General features: G+C 35.9%; 1 protein-coding gene across 2 annotated transcripts in view; it reads right to left on the bottom strand.

Annotated features, from left to right (window-relative positions):
• Positions 1-18,427, bottom strand: part of LOC134211146 (uncharacterized) — a 57,370-nt gene that overhangs the window by 38,239 nt on the left and 704 nt on the right. The window lies entirely within an intron of this gene.

Below are 18,427 nucleotides of genomic sequence, written 5' to 3'. Positions count from 1 at the left end.
AACTGACAGCCCCGAACGATTTGAATCACTGCTGATTTCACTCTAAGGGTGAAATCAGGAGTGATTCAGTTTCATTCCAAATTTTCGACCACTATTCTAGTTTGAATCTGGAGCCAAATAGAACAAACTCGCTGGTTTCCCCAGCAGTGTTCTATTCATGTTTTTCAAATTTTCAATTAAAGGAATCATCATGTTGGCGCCAAGAAAGGCGCTGTAATTGCAAAGTGGATTGATCCGTAGATAAAATGATGCATTCATACACCAAAACAATTGGAATATATTTGAATCTCGTGATTCAATCGTGGTTCGAATCTGCAGAAAATAGAACGGAGCGTTAGGGTATAACGTCCTATCGTTGTGGTATGCCCTAATGTTGCGAGAGTGTGAAAGAAGTCCATTCTTGATATAATACCGTTGCAAACAATTGTGGGTACGCTAAAACTCTTCGGATTAACGACTAGAACAGCTTTTGTTTGAAAAAATTCCGTTCAAAACGATGAAAAATCATCATTTTTCGTTAAAAATTTGAATCCTTTGAGCCTATTATTGCGGTAATGCTAAGGTCCTATTGTTGCTGTATCGCTCTCCATAAGAATTACATGCAATACCGCAACAATAGGACTGACCTTCAAAAAATATCGCAACGATAGGCAACTGCGTCCTATTATTGCGGTAGTTTGTTTTATTATGATAAAAACAAAACAACATAATTTTAGCACAATTGACGTAATATATACGAAACTATAGTTAACGAGCATCCTATTCAACTACTACAATGTGGAAGTCGACCAACAGGTAATTTTCGAAGAATTTTTGTAATCAATTTTGTTTCGACACGGTGCTTAACCCCTCCATAATAGGTCGTTTTACCCTATACCAGTTTTATTTTTTTGACATTTGACTGGTATAAAAAATCAGAAGGGTTGTGTGCAAGACACGACTGCCCGACGTAATCTACGAAAAACCTTTTGGTGCAATGATAATAACCAATTATTTTCAATACTCCAATTTGTTTTCAATAATACGCATTTCCAATCAGTCATAACAAAAAATCCAAAGTCAGAATGTTGCGAACTTTACTTTTCGAATCATATTTAATTCTGCGCACTTTGTCGGAGAGAGACGTTGCAATAAATTTATTCGCATTGAATTTTGATCAAAGTAAAACTTAATTGCTTGGTGATGGCAGATTGTTTTAGATTGTATTTAGATAGGCAGATTGGTAGTAGAACCACGAGAGCAAGATTCAGAGAAAGACTTATAATTTTGGTAGATACCCGGATAAAAATTTACAGTAACTTGTATGACATAACCCATTGAAATACAATAGATTGTGTGGCAAACAATACAAACTATTGTATGCTTATTGTAAAATGTTCACGGTTGTAAAAGATCTTTATTGTACGTACATTAAAATAACAATATATTTAAATGTTTCCGATATATTCTATTATATTTTTATTGTTCGCTTATGTTTACACACAAAGAATAAAAATAGTTTTATTAAATATAAAGCACTTTTAAATTGAAAAGTGCTACAATTTGTTCAGTATAAAAGCGATTTTCTCTAAAACGAAAGTTATTTGTTTGATTTAAAAATATTTTGCGTGTCTCTTTCCCGTAAATTTAAAAGTTCTTTCTTTCAGATTGATAACTGTAGAAGTGTCAAATTCAGAGAAACTCAACGAAACCCGTTGAACCAAACAGAGAAAAGAGGTCGGTTTGCAAGAACACTGGCATTTTAAAAGGCCAAATTTCATGTCAATTTGTAATTTTATCAATTTATGAATTTCTTTCAAAATATTTATTCAACAGCAAACATTTTTTGGTACAATTAGTTAAAGATTAAACATAATTATGATAGCTCAAAAAGAAAAACTCAGATACCCCAGCTCTTAATAAATAGTTCGTTCCTTATTAAATGCATCTCTTTAAAGATTTACAAATTCATTAAAATTTTGATAACTGATAGTTTAATACTCGGTTTAATGTATAAAAAAATGATAAACCTATAAAAATAAACTTATATTTCCCATTAATGCTAATTTTGGACATTAATGAAATGTAAACCTACCATTGTATCCCCATTTGATTACATAGTGTGACGGATGAAAATCAATATAAACATTATGTTGGTGACCGCACCGCACGTAAAGGAAAATTTTCATTTCCTTAGTTTTTATTAGTTGGAATAGTACTTTTGTTATTTCGTTTAATTTAAAAGTATTTTAATCAGCCATGGAAAGATTCGGGATAGTTTTCTTTTCGTTCCATGCAGTGGAAATGACCAGAAGCAGAAAATATTCCGGGAGTGCATTCGGCTGTCATTGGGGTAAGTTTGTATTTCAGCAGCGGTTTTGTATAGCGATTAAAGTTATGAATTTCTTGTTTTAAAACAGCAGTCGCAGCAGGGATCTTGCGGCCAAAGCTCCTTCAAAATCGGGAACATTGAGTACCGTTGCATATTTTGCAATATGAGGTTCCAGATAAATCGGTGTCCTGAATCCTAAAGGAGCCAGAGGACGGATGTTAATGTTTATGTTTCGATCATTTATGACTATGCACAACATATGTCCGTTTTTTGTACGTTTTATTACAACTGCAATAAATATTTCCTAAGAAACATATTTTATTCAAAAAGTTAATTGCGGGGAAAACAAAAAAGGGGGAATGGAGAAACTTGGGAAGAAAATGTGAGAAATTTCCTGTAAAATAAAAAAAAGAATCCATTATTGTTTCTACAGTGTGATCTTTAATGTTTGCCAGTTTTAAATACTATCCATTTCAAAAGTGCATAAACTTTTATTTCAGAGGTGGATGCCGAGTAGATATAAACTTTTTTTTAACAGTTTACTGACTTTTGTTCTAAACATATACAACTCTCTACGAAAAAGAACCAACGAAACTTTTTATTTTAACCAATGGTTTTTTTAATTTTATAAAGGATTTTTCTTTCTGTGTAGTATTGCTCATCCAAAAACTAAACAATTTTTGAAAATATTCGGTTTGGATGATCTGGAAATCCGTCTAATGTTATTGAATTAATATAATTTTGGAATATTTCATTGATTTATTACAGTCAAACCTCCATGAGTCGATGTTCTATGACTCGATATCGACTCATGGAAGCAAATTATTCCATATCAAAAAATATTTTCTGGGTTACTGTGATGGTCCCTCCAAAGAGCTTTCCAAAGATTTCCTATTCCACATCTCGATATTTCCATGAGTCGATGGTCCCTTCAATATCGACTCATGGAGGTTTGACTGTATATTGATGAAATAACAATTGAAAACAATAAAATTACAATAGCTTTGTTTGTTAAATAAATAAATATGTTATACCGGTTCTCAAGTATATATTTTCATATTGCAGGTCTTGTTGCAGGTCTAGAAATGTTTTGCAATAAAAATTTGATTTCAAAAAAATGAAAGAGAACAAAAACTTTTGCTTATAATTTTACTCGGAGAATGGCTGGATTCATTTGAGCGTGTACAGTTTTGTTTATAATTAGTGAAGAGATGAAAATAATGACTGCATGGTGCAGAAAGTGTTTTTTTCATTGCATTTTCTGCTGCTGGGAAAGCGGTAGATCACTATGGCTTCTGTACCGTGGTGAGTATCTAAAGTGTTGAAGCGCGTTAGAGCATCATTACTGGGCGCGAGTATTTTGATCACTCTCACTGTACTGTCATTTTAGATTAGTCACTTTTTTTCGCATCGGTCACTATTTTCGATATTTTCGGTTATCATTTCGGTGGCTGCATTCCGTATCGATGACGTTCGACGTTTGATAGTTCATCAAATAGTAGCGCTGTTATTTGGTCAATTTGGTCACCTGTCAGCTGCGCTACTGTTTTAGCAGCGCGTTTAGTAGCGACCGGTAAAGTGTCAAGTAATGATACTGCGCTGACAAACGGTTTATACTCACCACCGGTAATCGTAATCTTATACTACAAAAGTTCAATGTACATAATGAACGCAGTGGTTCATCCCGAACAAAAAATAAATGAAAATTTTATCATCATAATACCTGATGACATGCCTGGTAACATGTATCCTTGTTCCTTTACAGAAATGAAGCTTATGATAAATAAAATACTGCTGCTTGCTGGTCACTGATTGAAGATCGTTCAGTGGCTACCATTGGCCAATCTCACCAACGGGATGTAATAAGAACTGATGCAGGTAATTTTTTCTTTTCTTCTCGAAGTATTTTTTATAATAAAACTGACATTCTTTTATAATTTACATTTTTCACAGGTTTATATTTACATGTATTGTCTATTCGGAACAAAGTTAGTACGCTTTTTAAACCGATGTTGGATTTTTCTCCAGATACAGACAACCCGCATAATGAAAAACGACATACCATGCAGTCAAAATTACATATGTGTTATAAGATATATTGTCACTATTCACTTCATTGTTAGCATACAATTTTAAGCTTGATTCACCATACCAAGCCTACATCAACACTTACTGTTAATACATAACATGCTGTCGATGTGTAATTATATAGTTCTTGAATTGTACATCTACCAACTGATGTATGGTACATCGAAAATTTTGTTCGAAAAAACGACCAGATTTAAATGTTAATTATACTTAACCGCCCATTACTCATATGGTAGTTTGGCCGTTTACCATCTGAGCTACTGTTGAAACAGTATATGAGACTGTCCATTTATAGTTGACTACTAAGTATTAGTGAGACCATCGCTACAATACCACTTATTCTCTTCAATTATAACAGATGCGGTCTACGTATGGTCCATGATTATGCGGGAACCCACTTAACTTTGGAAGTAGTGCGCTGGATTCGTCTAAAGATATGCTAAACAACCGGAGGAAAATAAAATAATTTGTAAAACAATTAATTGTATTGTATTTTTATTGTAATATTGGAGTATAATGTATTCTAAATCCTGTTGTATTTCTATTGTAAAACAATAGAAACAGTAATTGAAAACATTTAAAACACAATGTTTTCTATTGTTTTGTCGCTCGAAATCATCTCATTGAAGAACCGTAAAATCAATTGTTTTGCTCCGAATTTTGTATGGAAAATTTTCGATTTTTTTATTGTAAAGATACATAACAACCCCCCTTTTTAATTGTAAAAGTCCCATTTACCATTCATTTTATCGTGGAAAACCATTATTTCTCATGTGATTTTATTGTCAAAATTCCATTATATTCAATGGTAAAAATTATGTTTTAAATGGTGTTGTAACAATAAAATTTATGATATTTTAATGATATTTTTTATCCGGGTAGTCATCCATGCGAAAACATTTTTGCAGCTTCTCCGTTTGACGCGCGCTCGTGATTCTACATACATACAGAAAACATACGATGATTCAACTCATCCATGAGTTTTTAGGTGCTGAAATGCCACGCGCGCGCGGTAGAGCAGTTTTCTTATAATCAATAAAGATGGCTCATTAGTCCCGCCTCTTTGTTGTCCGGTATGACTGCAAATATTAGGTAACCGTCACACACTCATCAAAGGGGCGTGGCTACAGGTTCAACTTTATTGATTACAAGAAAGCAGCTCTTCCGCGCGCGCGAGCCATTTCGTTCGAGTTGTCGCGGAGAGCAGACCTTCACCTTCGGCATCGGCGGAGCTCCTACCGGAAATTTTATTCCCGGCGATGGTGTGGGTCGCGCGGTCGTCGTCATTAACATAAGCAGCGCTCAGTTTAACTTTTCTTGTGTGAAGTAGGAGGAATGACGGCTTTTGCAGGTTTTGTTCTATTTTTGCTTTGGGGGTTTGTTGACCTAATTTTATAAAATTTGGTCACAATATTCTTTTATATGCAAAGAATGTTTAGGCCAAATTTGAGCATAATTAGTTACAGAAAACCCCCTGACAATAATAGAACAAAACCTGCCAAAGCCGTAATTTCCCCTACTAACGATTGGCTACCATCAATGAAAGTAGCTCTTAAGTCACAACTTGAGGCGAGATGAATTTTGATCAAAGTAAAACTTAATTGCTTGGTGATGGCAGATTGTTTTCCGTCGGTAGTAGAATCACGAGAGCACGATTCAGAGAAAGGCATAATTTTAGTAGATAGTCATCCATGAGAATACATTTTTGCAGCTTCTCCGTTTGACGTGCGCTCGTGATTCTACATACATACAGAAAACATACGATGATTCAACTCATCCATGAGTTTCTAGGTGCTGAGTTGGGCTTGATTTGAATCGTCCATGAGTTTTCACCACAACAGACCAAACCACAGGCGTTATCGCTGGAACCGCGCTGGTCCGTTCTCCGTGACATCCAGAATGAAAATGTCGCGCGCACGCGAAACATGGGGCTTTTTATACACAGGGAAAACGAAGCAGTGGATCAAAAGGCCCGTACCTTACTGCAATCCGATGTCCGTGTTGGGGATTTATGAACGGAATTAAATTTATCACCCGTTTTGGAAAGAAATAACATTTTCAATAGTTTAACCACAAAACAGATAGTCATCATAGAACAAACTACAAATTTCAAAGTAGGCTCTTTGTGTATCAACAATCGACGAACGGCACTCCCGTATATCCAAGGCGACAGAAAGAGAAAGCAAAGCATGCGATGCTGCTCTGCCTAATGTGCGTTGTTCAGTAAAGCTTGACTTCCACCGCTAGGTTCGCTAGCGTTCCAAAATCATCGAAGGACCACATTCCACGGCAAAGATGCCTATATGTTATGTGGTTTAACGTTGATAATCAATAGTATCAATAGAATTGGCAAATTGATGAAGAGTTTCCGAATCTATTGATAAGCAAATCTCAAAAATCCATCGAAAGATAAAGACGCTATTAGGGTTTGAAATCTATCCTAATTTCGTGACGGTCTCGAATTTGGAAATTTCGGTTTTACACCCTGTATCTGAGTCTTCCCCTTAGACGTAGTTTACGTCAAAATGAATCTAGAACAGCTGCTGGGTAAATGAATGTTTCAGATTCATATTCAAACTGACATTCCCGAACGATTTGAATCACTGCTGATTTTACCCTAACATAGATAAAAAACCCAGATTAATCCACCTAGCGGCGATGATGCCTTTCTCGTGCATCGTAAAATGTACTGAAAAAATCACATAAGAAAGGTCAAAAAAAGCACTTTAGGGGAATAGATCGCATATTTTCTATCATTTTGCATGTTTTTGCATTAATTACTATGCATTCCCACCATTCTTGAAAAAAATTTTTTTTCGATTTTGAAATTTTTTTTTCCAAGGGGGGACCCTTGGGAAAAAACAATGATTTTTCAATAATTCCGAAATGCAATGTCTAATCGGGCCAATTTTCAATAGCAAACAATGGGACCGCATTCCCCGTCGAATGCAACTTGTTGCGAGTAAATCGGGTAATGCTAAGTTCCAAAAAGTGTGTCTACAAAATTTGTACACATACACACATACACACACACATACATACATACACACAAACAGACATCACCTCAATTCGTCGAGCTGAGTCGATTGGTATATAACACTATGGGTCTCCGAGCCTTCTATCAAAAGTTTGGTTTTGGAGTGAAATTATAGCCTTTACGTATACTTAGTATACGAGAAAGGCAAAACTGACAGTTTTAACAAGATCGGAAAACATCAACATAAGTAGGGTCGAAATTTGTGCGAACTTTCTTTTAAAATAGACAGTGCTGCAGAAAAATGGGATTTTCTTAGAGCAAGATTACCGTTCGATAACTGCAAAATGTTTACTTTTCAGTTAACGAATGGCGTTCGATAACTGCAACGCATTCTAGGTTTTTTTCAAACGGTTGTCAATCGACGTCAGATGCAATAAAAGTGCATCTACAGTGGGTCCAAAAAGTATTCGTCTAGCTGCATATTTTTTAGTAAGATGTAAAACTTAGGCGTGTTAGAAGTGAAATTAAAAAACTTTCTTCTAAATTTGTTAGAAAACTTATCAACACATGATTATTATTCAAAAACGAATAGAAATTTCAATTACTTTTTCTGGTATGTAGAGAATATCTAAATTTCGTCAATTTCGCTTGCTCAAAAAGTATTCGTCTATTCAGAAAATAATCGAGCGAAACACGAATATAATAGTATTATTCGCATGTAATTACACTAGCACACTGTAGTGATGTCTAGCAACATTTTGTCAATACTCAATGACAGATTAAATAATGTTTTTGTTTGTTTGTTTGAACTTGGCGCGGAAAATAGAAGCACCATGGATGGGAACAGTAAAAAGATGAGTCCCAATGAAAAAAAAAACTATTCTACGCCTGCATAATTAGTGCAAGTTGACTTATGACTTTGCATGAAATGTGGGTAGACCAAGGGTAGCAAGAATTCAACCATTTAATTGGGGATTGGTCGCATCAGCGCCTCAAAAATCTATCAAAACAAATAACAGAGTGGTTGTCAGCGATGGTAAACTGATAACGATGAGCGATTTATCGTGCGGAAAATAAAAAAATCCTTAAAAACGAGTTCACCCATATAGGCAAGTGAGTTGGAGAGAAGAAGTGCTCAGATATGAACTAATACGAACAGAAATACCTGTGAAAAGTATGGGTATAATGGGCGAGTATCACGGAAGAAAATTCAAATGAGCCATCAAATTATCAAAAACAGCTCGATTTCAGCTAAAAATATCGCTGGAAGAAGGATGACTTTCGGAATCAAGTCATGTTATCTGACGTAAGCAAGTACAGCATATTTGGATCAAATTGCCGATGTATGGTATGGCGGAAAAGGAATATTGAGATACAGGCGCAGAATCTCTTTTGAGCAGTAAAGCATGGTGGGGGCTCCGTCTGAGGTGCTTGAGCGCAACCGGTGTGGGAAAATTTCACATTATTGAAGGAATTATGTATCACAAAATGTTCATTCGCATTTTGAAAGAAAATTTGAACTCCATTGCTGAGACATTAGGCTTACAGGGAACATACATCTTACAGGGTGATAATTACCTCGAGCACACAGCCCAAAGTACTACTCTATAATACCCCAATCAACTCAAAACGCCTCTTCAGAGCCCAGATATGAATCCAATTTAACTCCATTTGAAGGTTCTGGACGACAAACTTTTCGTGAAATTCGTGAAAGTCATATTTCCAACAACAACGAATTGAAATTAGTGTTGAAAGAAGAATGGAAGAATATTCCGTCCCCCGTTACGGCTAATTTGGTCAGTTCCATGCCACAAGAACTGCAGCCCGTCATAGATATACAGGGGAATCCAACGAAATATTGAATTCCATTCTACAACTCCTGTTTTCGTTTCAAAAGCGCGCTAAACCTGAATAGACGAATACTTTTTGAGCCCATATTTAATGAATTGTTATGTTTTGTTACCTTTGTTTTTGTTATTGTTTTATTCTTCTGTTTGATTTTAAACAATAAAGATGAATTGATTATTTTGCTACACAATGTAATCGATAGTTTTATTTTTTTGAGCTTACTAGATTCTATTTTTGACATTTTCAAGAAAACGCACAGCTAGACGAATACTTTTTGGACTCACTGTATTGTGTTTTCGTAGTGTTAGTATTGTGTTTTCGTAGTATACATGTCGTCTCTTTTCTTCTGGTTGTCGTTTATGAAACTGTCACCGTGGAACGCACCAATCTCTTTCCATCCCGCGATTATTCTTATGGCTGTCAGTGCGGAATTTTCAATGTTGACTACGAGATGTACTGTGCTGGTGGGATACAAGTGTCAGTCCCGTGATCTAAATGTGCAGCGCAATGCAGCTGTCATTGAATCTGCCATCGCACAATGGTCGGATTCGTCAAATTTCACGACATAAATCGATGTGCAGCGCAATGCAGCTGTCATTGAATCTGACATCACACAATGGTCGGATTCGTCAAATTTCACGACATAAATCGATCATGTTAGAGTTTTCGAAAACCATCAGTGTTAGAGTTTTGACGTCTTCAGAAGAAATGATCTACAAGAAAAGATCAATTTTTGGTGTAAGTTGTCGTTAGGGTGGCTCTTTTGTATTTTTTTTGTAAATGTATTTTTTTAATCTTTCAAGTTAGAAGTTCATATTATTCTACAAAGTTGTAGAGAATTCAATTTTAAGTATTTTTGCTTAATAAACATTCAATTTATCTCATATAGGTAATGTTTTATGACAAAATTACAAAATTTAGATAGGGTGGTCTCGAAAAAAATAGTTTTTAGCTTCCACTTTTATCAATGTAAAATATTTTCAAAAACTGTCTTAGCATCGCTTAACGGTCTTTGGATTGCGCATCTTTTGGTTACATAAGATGGTTGATAGCTTCTTTTTCAAGCATATTATAAGCTTTTTTTCATGAAAGTGCACGTAAAAAAAATTTAATGTTATTTATTATTAAGATTTCTAATACTTTTTTGCCAAAGCAGGCGCTTAATGACATCTATAAGAAAAAACTTATACATCACATTAGTCACATACATTCCAAAACTTATACTTTTCATTAACTTATGAATGTTATTAGCTTTTTGATATGTGATCATTCATTAGGTGGCATAATGAAGAGTATAAGTATTTTCGAATGGTTTTTTGCCATAACATATAAGGTTATTTTTTTACGTGTACAGTAGCCGTTCGATAACTGCAAAATGTTTACTTTTTTCAGTTAACGAATGCCGTTCGATAACTGCAACGCATTCTAGACGTCAAACAGTTGTCAATCGACGTCAGATGCAGTAAAAGTGCATCTAAATGTGCAGCTGTCATTGAGTCTGACATCAGTTTGAAGTTTTGCGGTCCGATAACTGCAAAACTGTTGCAACTATCGAATTGCAGTTAAAAAGCATTGTAGTTAAATGACTTGCAGTTATCGAACGTCTACTGTAATATTTTTCTGAGCATACTACATCAGCTAGTAGCAAACATTAGCAAAAATTTCAATCGTGTTCTGAAAGTATACATCCATGATATTTGATTTGTCCATCTTTGTCCACTTTTGTTTGATAATCATATTAATTGTTGTATGAAAAATCAGCTATTCATGGGAAACACATATATCATATCTCTGATTTTTGCAATATTTGGTAGAATCATTCTATTTCGAAAAAAAAAATATCATTTAAAAAAAATGTATCTTTGGAGCAGGTTGCAGAACATCTCTTATTTTTTTTATATATTAGTAAAATTTAAATATTAATTAATTTTTCAAATTAATTAAATTCAAATGTCACGGTTGAAAAAAAAAGATTTTTCGACTACTTTTCCACAAGATTTGATTTAAATATTTTAGTTAAAGAACGGTTTTTTGTGGGCTTTGTGGTCGTGCGGTTAACGACCTCAATCGTCTAGACGCATGGGCTATGGAGCGTGGGTTCGATTCATCCGTTGTCTAGGTGAAAAGTGTGCAGTCTATACGACCTTTGATCGAAGACGGTGTTCCTGTCTTTTATTCTATCAAATATTGCGAAAATTCAAAAGATGGTATATGTGTTTCACATGAAATTCTTGATTTTTCGTACAAAACTAATACTATCACCAAACAAAAGTGGACAAAGATGGACAAATGAAATATCATGGATTTGATGGGCCTGCATGCATACTTTCAGAACATGATTTAAATTGTTGCTAATATTTGCTACTAGCTGATGTAGAATGCTCAGAAAAATATCATTTTTTCATGAAAAACGCTTTTAATATGCTTGAAAAAGAAGCTATCAACCATCTTATGTAACCAAAAGATGCGCAATCCAAAGACCGTTAAGCGATGCTAAGACAGAATAATACAGAATAATATGAAATTCTTACTTGAAAGATTAAAAAAACACATTTACAAAAAAATTACAAAAGAGCCACCCTAACGACAACTTACACCAAAAATGGATCTTTTCTTGTAGATTATTTCTTCTGAAGACGTTAAAACTCTAGCACTGATGGTTTTCGAGTTATCGATTTATGTCGTGAAATTTGACGAATCCGACCATTGTGCATCAGTTTGAAGTTTAGCGGTGCAACTATCGAATTGCAGTTAAAAAGCATTGCAGTTAAATGACTTGCAGTTATCGAACGTCTACTGTATTAGCCGTTTAGCAGCGCAGTATCATTGCTTGATACTTTACCGGTCGCTACCTGGGAGCTGCGGATAGAGTCAAAACGAGTGCCAAAAATTCTCCAAAGTAAACTGTCAAAAAGTATCCATTGCATCGAGAGAGGTTTCGAACATTTTGAGCGGAGTCGAGAGAGAACACGTATAAGTCAACTCATACTAATTAAAGCCCATTTCGAACATATTTTAACTTTTTGGTGTTACTTTAAATATATCGACGGATTCAACATAAGTAAACAGTATGAAATAATTTAACATTCGGCACGTTAGTTTATACAATGCAGTAAATTGACGAAATCTTTGCAATTGGTTTTATTGCAATTTGCATCTAAAATTAGCATTATAGACAACCTGCAAGCAACTTGCACAGGAACGAGCTGTCAAAAAGCATGCTGATGTATCCATTTTAAGCGTGTTATTCATCGGATTTACGTTAGTTTTGATTCGATGTGTACATCGGGGCAGTGGTGCTAACATGTTTTCATGTTTTTTAAGTGAACTTATATCAAACAATTCCACTTAATTTCGGTTTATTCATTAGCTTCATCATTCTTTTCTTTTAAAAATGAACACTCTATCAAAATATCTTAAAGGTCTCATTGTATTTTACTTAAATCTTCTTCTTCTTCTTATTGGCATTACATCCCCACACTGGGACAGAGCATTAAGGCTCAAGACTCCATCACAATGTTTTGAAAATTAATGACTGTATCGCTTGTTTGTAATAGTGAGGCAATTGGTACGGAAAAGTGCAGCAGCGATAAATAAATTTTGTTTACAACTGGGGTGGATGGAAATGGGGTGTTAAAAATATGCCAGCTGATTCATAATGTTGCCAGACTTGACGAAATTTTTATTTTATATCATGACACATGTTTACGGTGTATCAAATATATGGGTTTTTACCGGTTAAAATTTTTGTATACACCACTTGGAATGTAACAGAAGCTTACATAACATGTTGAAATATTTATTTTTGGTTTATTTGTTCAATCCGTCAAACAGCAATGATTTTTTTCCAATAAATAAATCTGGCAACGGTGAAGAGATGATTATTTTCTTGTGTATGCACACCTTTGTTTGCGTGTTGGCGTGGACGTGGCTGGCGTATACGTTGTATTGTTCGGATTGAATGAAGTTGCATCGCGTAGATTTTGTTCTCACCATTTCACTTATTGCGCTAGTAAATTTGAGCCTTCCGCATTTTATTGCTTTTGCAATACGGTCGTCAAATTTGTCTCTCACTTCGATTTTTGGAAAGCAGTTTTCGACAGTTTTTGGACGTGAAGTGAATTGATCGGTAGTCAAGATTGAATAAAAAGGTGAAACTCAGTTAGTGAATATGTTTTAGGAGTGATTAAATCAAGGAAACAGTGGGAAAAGATCATGTGAAAAATCTAGTGCGTGTGTATGTGTTTGCTCCGAACGTTCGGAGTTAGTATGCGTTCGATAAAATTGCGAATGTCGGTCTAGGAAAAAAGCAGTTTTCTGCGTTTTTCCAGCAATTCCTCAGTAATTGTTAGTTTGAATAAGTGAAAAATTAATATGAAAATGTAATGAATATGCTATGATTGAGGTAAGTCGGCAAATAGCCCCAAAATATTGAATTTAGTTCAAAACTTTATTAGTATTAGTGCGGATTCGAATAAAATCATCGTCATCATTGGATTGATTACGGTTTATAGAGCAGTGATCCCCAAAGTGCGGCCCGCGGGCTACATGCGGCCCTCTAAGTCTTTTCTTGCGGCCCGCGAAGGATTTCTGAGATTACACTACAAGTGGCCCATTGATTTGCATTATATGACCGAAAACCCTTTTTTAAATTCCCAATATTTTGGTGTACTTGGAAATCTGTCAAGCTCACATCATTATGATGTTGAAGTACTATTTATATATCGCGAATAGTTGTATTTTTATGATTCAAGAAATTCATACACGGCTGTTATGTAGGCCAACAGCAAATAAACTTCGATGTTATCGCTCCGGGTTATGGTAATAGTCAATATGTTTTTAAAAACAGATTAAAAGAAACCAAAGTTTGAAATACAGAATACTTGATTTATTAAAATAATTTTGGTGTAACGAAATTGAATTGAAATGTACAATACGTCGACTAGCAACTAAATATTCTTTCTGAATCGTGAATGGATTCTATTCAAAATTTCAAACGAATTCCGAAAGGATTCTTATCCAAATCTCAACCGGAGCTCTGTTCAGAATCAGTTCTTACCAGAATCTTAAATGGATTCTGTTTAGAATCTCAAATTGGTTCTGTTCAGAACTCCAGACGGATGCCTGAGTATGTTTCTCAAAATTTCCACCGGACGTTGCTTAGTTGTTGCAAAATTACTGCGGCCCGCTTCAACAGCTCAAAATTTCTATGTGGCCCGTGATGGTAAGCATGCTGGGGACCACTGTTATAGAGCCTTAAGCACTTCCACAGTTATTAACTGCGAGGTTTCTAAGCCAGGTTACCATTTTTGCATTCGTATATCATGAGGCTAACACGATGATACTTTTATGCCCAGGGAAGTCGAGACAATTTCCAATCCGAAAATTGCCTAGACCGGCACCGGGAATCGAACCCAGCCACCCTCATCATGGTCTTGCTTTGTAGCCGCGCGTCTTACCGCACGGCTAAGGAGGGCCTTAAATATCATGGTATATTATTACTACATCGATTGTAATATTATCTCCTTGAATGATAAAATACCCAGCAACACTGCATCCAAGATCTTTTGCAAGTTAGCTGCAACTTCATGCATTTGGCGATATCAACGCAAACTGCAATAATATAAGGATAAACCTGGATAAACATAATGATAATTCAATGTGGGAAAATCGTAGCGTGTACATGAACACCGAGAGGAAATTTGCTGATTTCAAGCAAAATATCTTGAAAATTGTATTCGATCGAGTCCGCAGCTCCCAGGTCGCTACTAAACGCGCTGTCATAACAGTAAGGTGCCCGCCAGAGTAAACGCGACGTGCGATGCGACGCGACGCGACTCACGTAAAAGAATAACAATCATTATCAACAGGCTGTCAAATTGCACTGTCGCGTCGCGTCGCATCGGCTTCACCCTAACGCGACTGTCAGATGACTAAATTTGATAACGCGGTAAGAGCGCTGCTATTTGGTAAACTGTCAACCACAGACAAACAGACGTAACAGCTTGAACATTTTTCTAAAAAATCCATCGCTCAACTCCTCTACCACCATCTTGCGAGCATGTTACACGAAACGATGCTTCGTATGACATCGTCACCAGAAGGCGCTGGAGTGAAATGTCAAACCTGAAGGATTACGACACTAGCGCCTCTAGTTGTGAATTGCGTACCGTCAAACGGGGTGACTTGCAACAGCGGGGTGACTTGCAACACTTGGGTTTTCCACAAGTTTTTGTTTTTTTTTTCAACAAAAATATACCCAAACATCGACCTATGTCGTCACGCATCCCTAGTTTACATTGTATTTGTTGTGCCTAGTTGGTATTTAGGTGAAAATATAACTCACTGTTGTTTTTTTGTATTATTTTGTGAATCTGTTTCGTTAATGGAAAGTCGAACGTCGAAAATCGTAAGTTCGTGTAGCAAATTGAAAATAATTTCACCAAAATCGATCCCCTCTCCAGTTACAGTACCTAATTAGGTATGTAATTCCGCAAAAACTATAAAATAATAAAATTGTTTGTTTTTGAAATATCAACTTTTTTGAAATTTGCCCCCCCCTGCGGGTGACTTGCAACAGCTGATACACGATAGTTTATTTTCCAAAAACTGCTGATTCAGTTTTTAAACATTTTTTTTTTTCAAACTAGCATTGATTTTATGTTACCGAATTCCTGTATCATGCCACGAAACTACAAGAAACTTGCAGGAAATCGCATGTATGCTAATTTTTCAAAGAAAACTTTGATGAAGGCAGCGGTAGTAGTTAAAAAACAAATTGTTTATCCGGGAAGCCGCTTGGTGGTACGATTTGTCCCTAACAACAATTTTACATGATCCTAATACAGAAAACAGTAAAACTAAGACTAACGGTGGTCAAGCAGTGTTGTATCTCCAAGAAGATCCAACACTTGTGGATGTTTTACTGCTTGCTGCGAAAATGCCTTTTCAAAATAACGATCTTAACATAATCGTGGTAATTTGGATGGCGGAAGGAAAACCGTTTTAAAAACAACTAACCAGGGAATGGTGATGGTGCACACCATTCTTAAACCGACATAAAGCACTTTCAAAACGGAGACTTAAAAATATCAATCGATCCGTTGAAATCGTAAAAAAATGAGGGGAGGGGGGATCCCTCAAGTAAGGCCCCTGCATTGACAGTGTTGAAGAATGACCCAGGATGAAAAATCACTAATGATTAAGTTGTTCTAAAACATGTTAGGATTGAATTCGATGAAGTGTTGCAAGTCACCCCGCAGTAGGGGTGGCTTGCAACACCCATCATTTTGATATTATTTTCATATTTTTATTATTGTTATATGTCTGATTATATGTCTAATCACTAATATTAGGACACATTAAAAGTATCATGTACTAGCAGAATGAATAAATCCTTTAAATTCAGAATTATTGAGAGAGAAACTTGAAAAGTGTTGCAAGTCACCCCGTTTGACGGTAATCAATCAAATTCAAATTGATCGTTGAAGTCATGGTCGATGGTATTTTCTCTAGTATTACGTCTGTTTGTCTGTGTGTCAACTGTCAAACGTCACCGGTACGGAATAATGCAACCAAATTGAGAGCCGGAAATAGTGATTGATACGGAAACGAGTGACGAAACTAAAATGACAGCGCTTCGCGGGTGATTAAATGCTCGCGACCGATAATTATGCTCTTAGATGTTCTTGAGTTGGCGCTTCTGAATTATATATGAAATGAAGCTTTTTAATTCCTTCATTGCCCGTCGGGTTTCGTTTTTTATCATAGATCTGTTGATGAAAAATATTCCCTTCGAAAAAATGATTTTTTTTTCAGGGGGGTAATATGCGGTGCATCGCGCCTCCTCTGCATGTAGTATGAAGCAAATGTAAATAAACAATCCCACATTTTTTTCGTTAGTCAGCAGTAGTGTAGGTTAACCAATATCCTACAAGATTCCAGTTCGAAAAATGTAACACTTGCCAAGCGGGGTGGCCCAGGGTGGCCCGCCTTTCCCAAGCGGCGAGGCCCGGATAATACATCTTAGGTAGGCTTGATTTGTTCGTGGATGACAGGCTTACTCCCCCCCTGTTTTTTTTTATAGAAAAAGTCCATTTTCTCCTAAAGTAAACATTTTTATAACCATATTAACCACTTGGTATAAAGTACTAATTGAGTTGAAAAAATGCGTGCAAAATTTTAACAAAATCGGTGTGTCAGTGCCAAAGTTTTCTTTTAATTTGGCAATTTTTAAGCATCATTTTTTGAAGGACCGTTTTACCCCACTTCCCCTCAACGAAAAAAGCTGAAAATTTGCAAAATGTCTTTTTTACATGAACAAATCCTGAAAATTTCACTCAAATCGGAGAACATCGATACAAGAGCGGGTCGTGCTTCTCGCGAACTGGCTCGAACTGAACATGTGAACACCTTAATTCAATTCACTTGAACGAAAAGAAAGTTGAACATGACATTATGCTACGTTTTGACAGGGCAAGTGAATTGAACAACTCAGTTGAATTCAATTGACTTGCCAAAAGTTGAACATGTTCAACTTTCTTTTTGTTCAAGTGAATTGAATTAAGATGTTTACACGTTCCATTCGCGTTCATCACTTAGGTTTCTCGGAATTGTGTAAAATTGAAATGATAGGTCTCAGCCGAGCAGTTGTGAAGCAGAAAGCAATAAAAAAAAATTGAAATGTGTACCTACCTACAAGATAAGGTATCTTGAGTGCTATATATTTCGAAGCCTATATTTTATGGTTTCCGCATTCGAAATTGATAGTATCAGCCTCGCAGGGGCCCTCCTTAGCCTAGCGGTAAGATGCGCGGCTATAAAGCAAGACCATGTTGGAGGTAGCTGGGTTCGATTCCCGGTGCCGGTCAATGCAATTTTCGGTTTGGAAATTGTCTCGACTTCCCTGGGCATAAAAATAGCTTCAGAAATCCGAATGCAGAAAGTTACTATTTCTCTTGGCTTAGAAACCTAGCGGTTAATAACTGTGGAAGTGCTGAATGAACACTAAGCAGTGAGGCGGCAATGTCCCAGTGAGGGATGTAATGCCAATAATAAGAAGAAGTAACAGCCTTGCAGCTCTTTATCTTGTCATTAAGCTCATAATTTTAAAAGCTTGATTTGGATCTATTGATTAAATGCAAATATCTGCTACAGAGTAATCAGAGAGAGATCGATTAATAGTGTCATGTAAAAATTATAAA

Source organism: Armigeres subalbatus, chromosome 2, assembly GCF_024139115.2.
Source record: "Armigeres subalbatus isolate Guangzhou_Male chromosome 2, GZ_Asu_2, whole genome shotgun sequence".
Classification (NCBI taxonomy): Eukaryota; Metazoa; Arthropoda; class Insecta; order Diptera; family Culicidae; genus Armigeres; species Armigeres subalbatus.
This window is presented reverse-complemented; position numbering and strand designations above follow the sequence as displayed.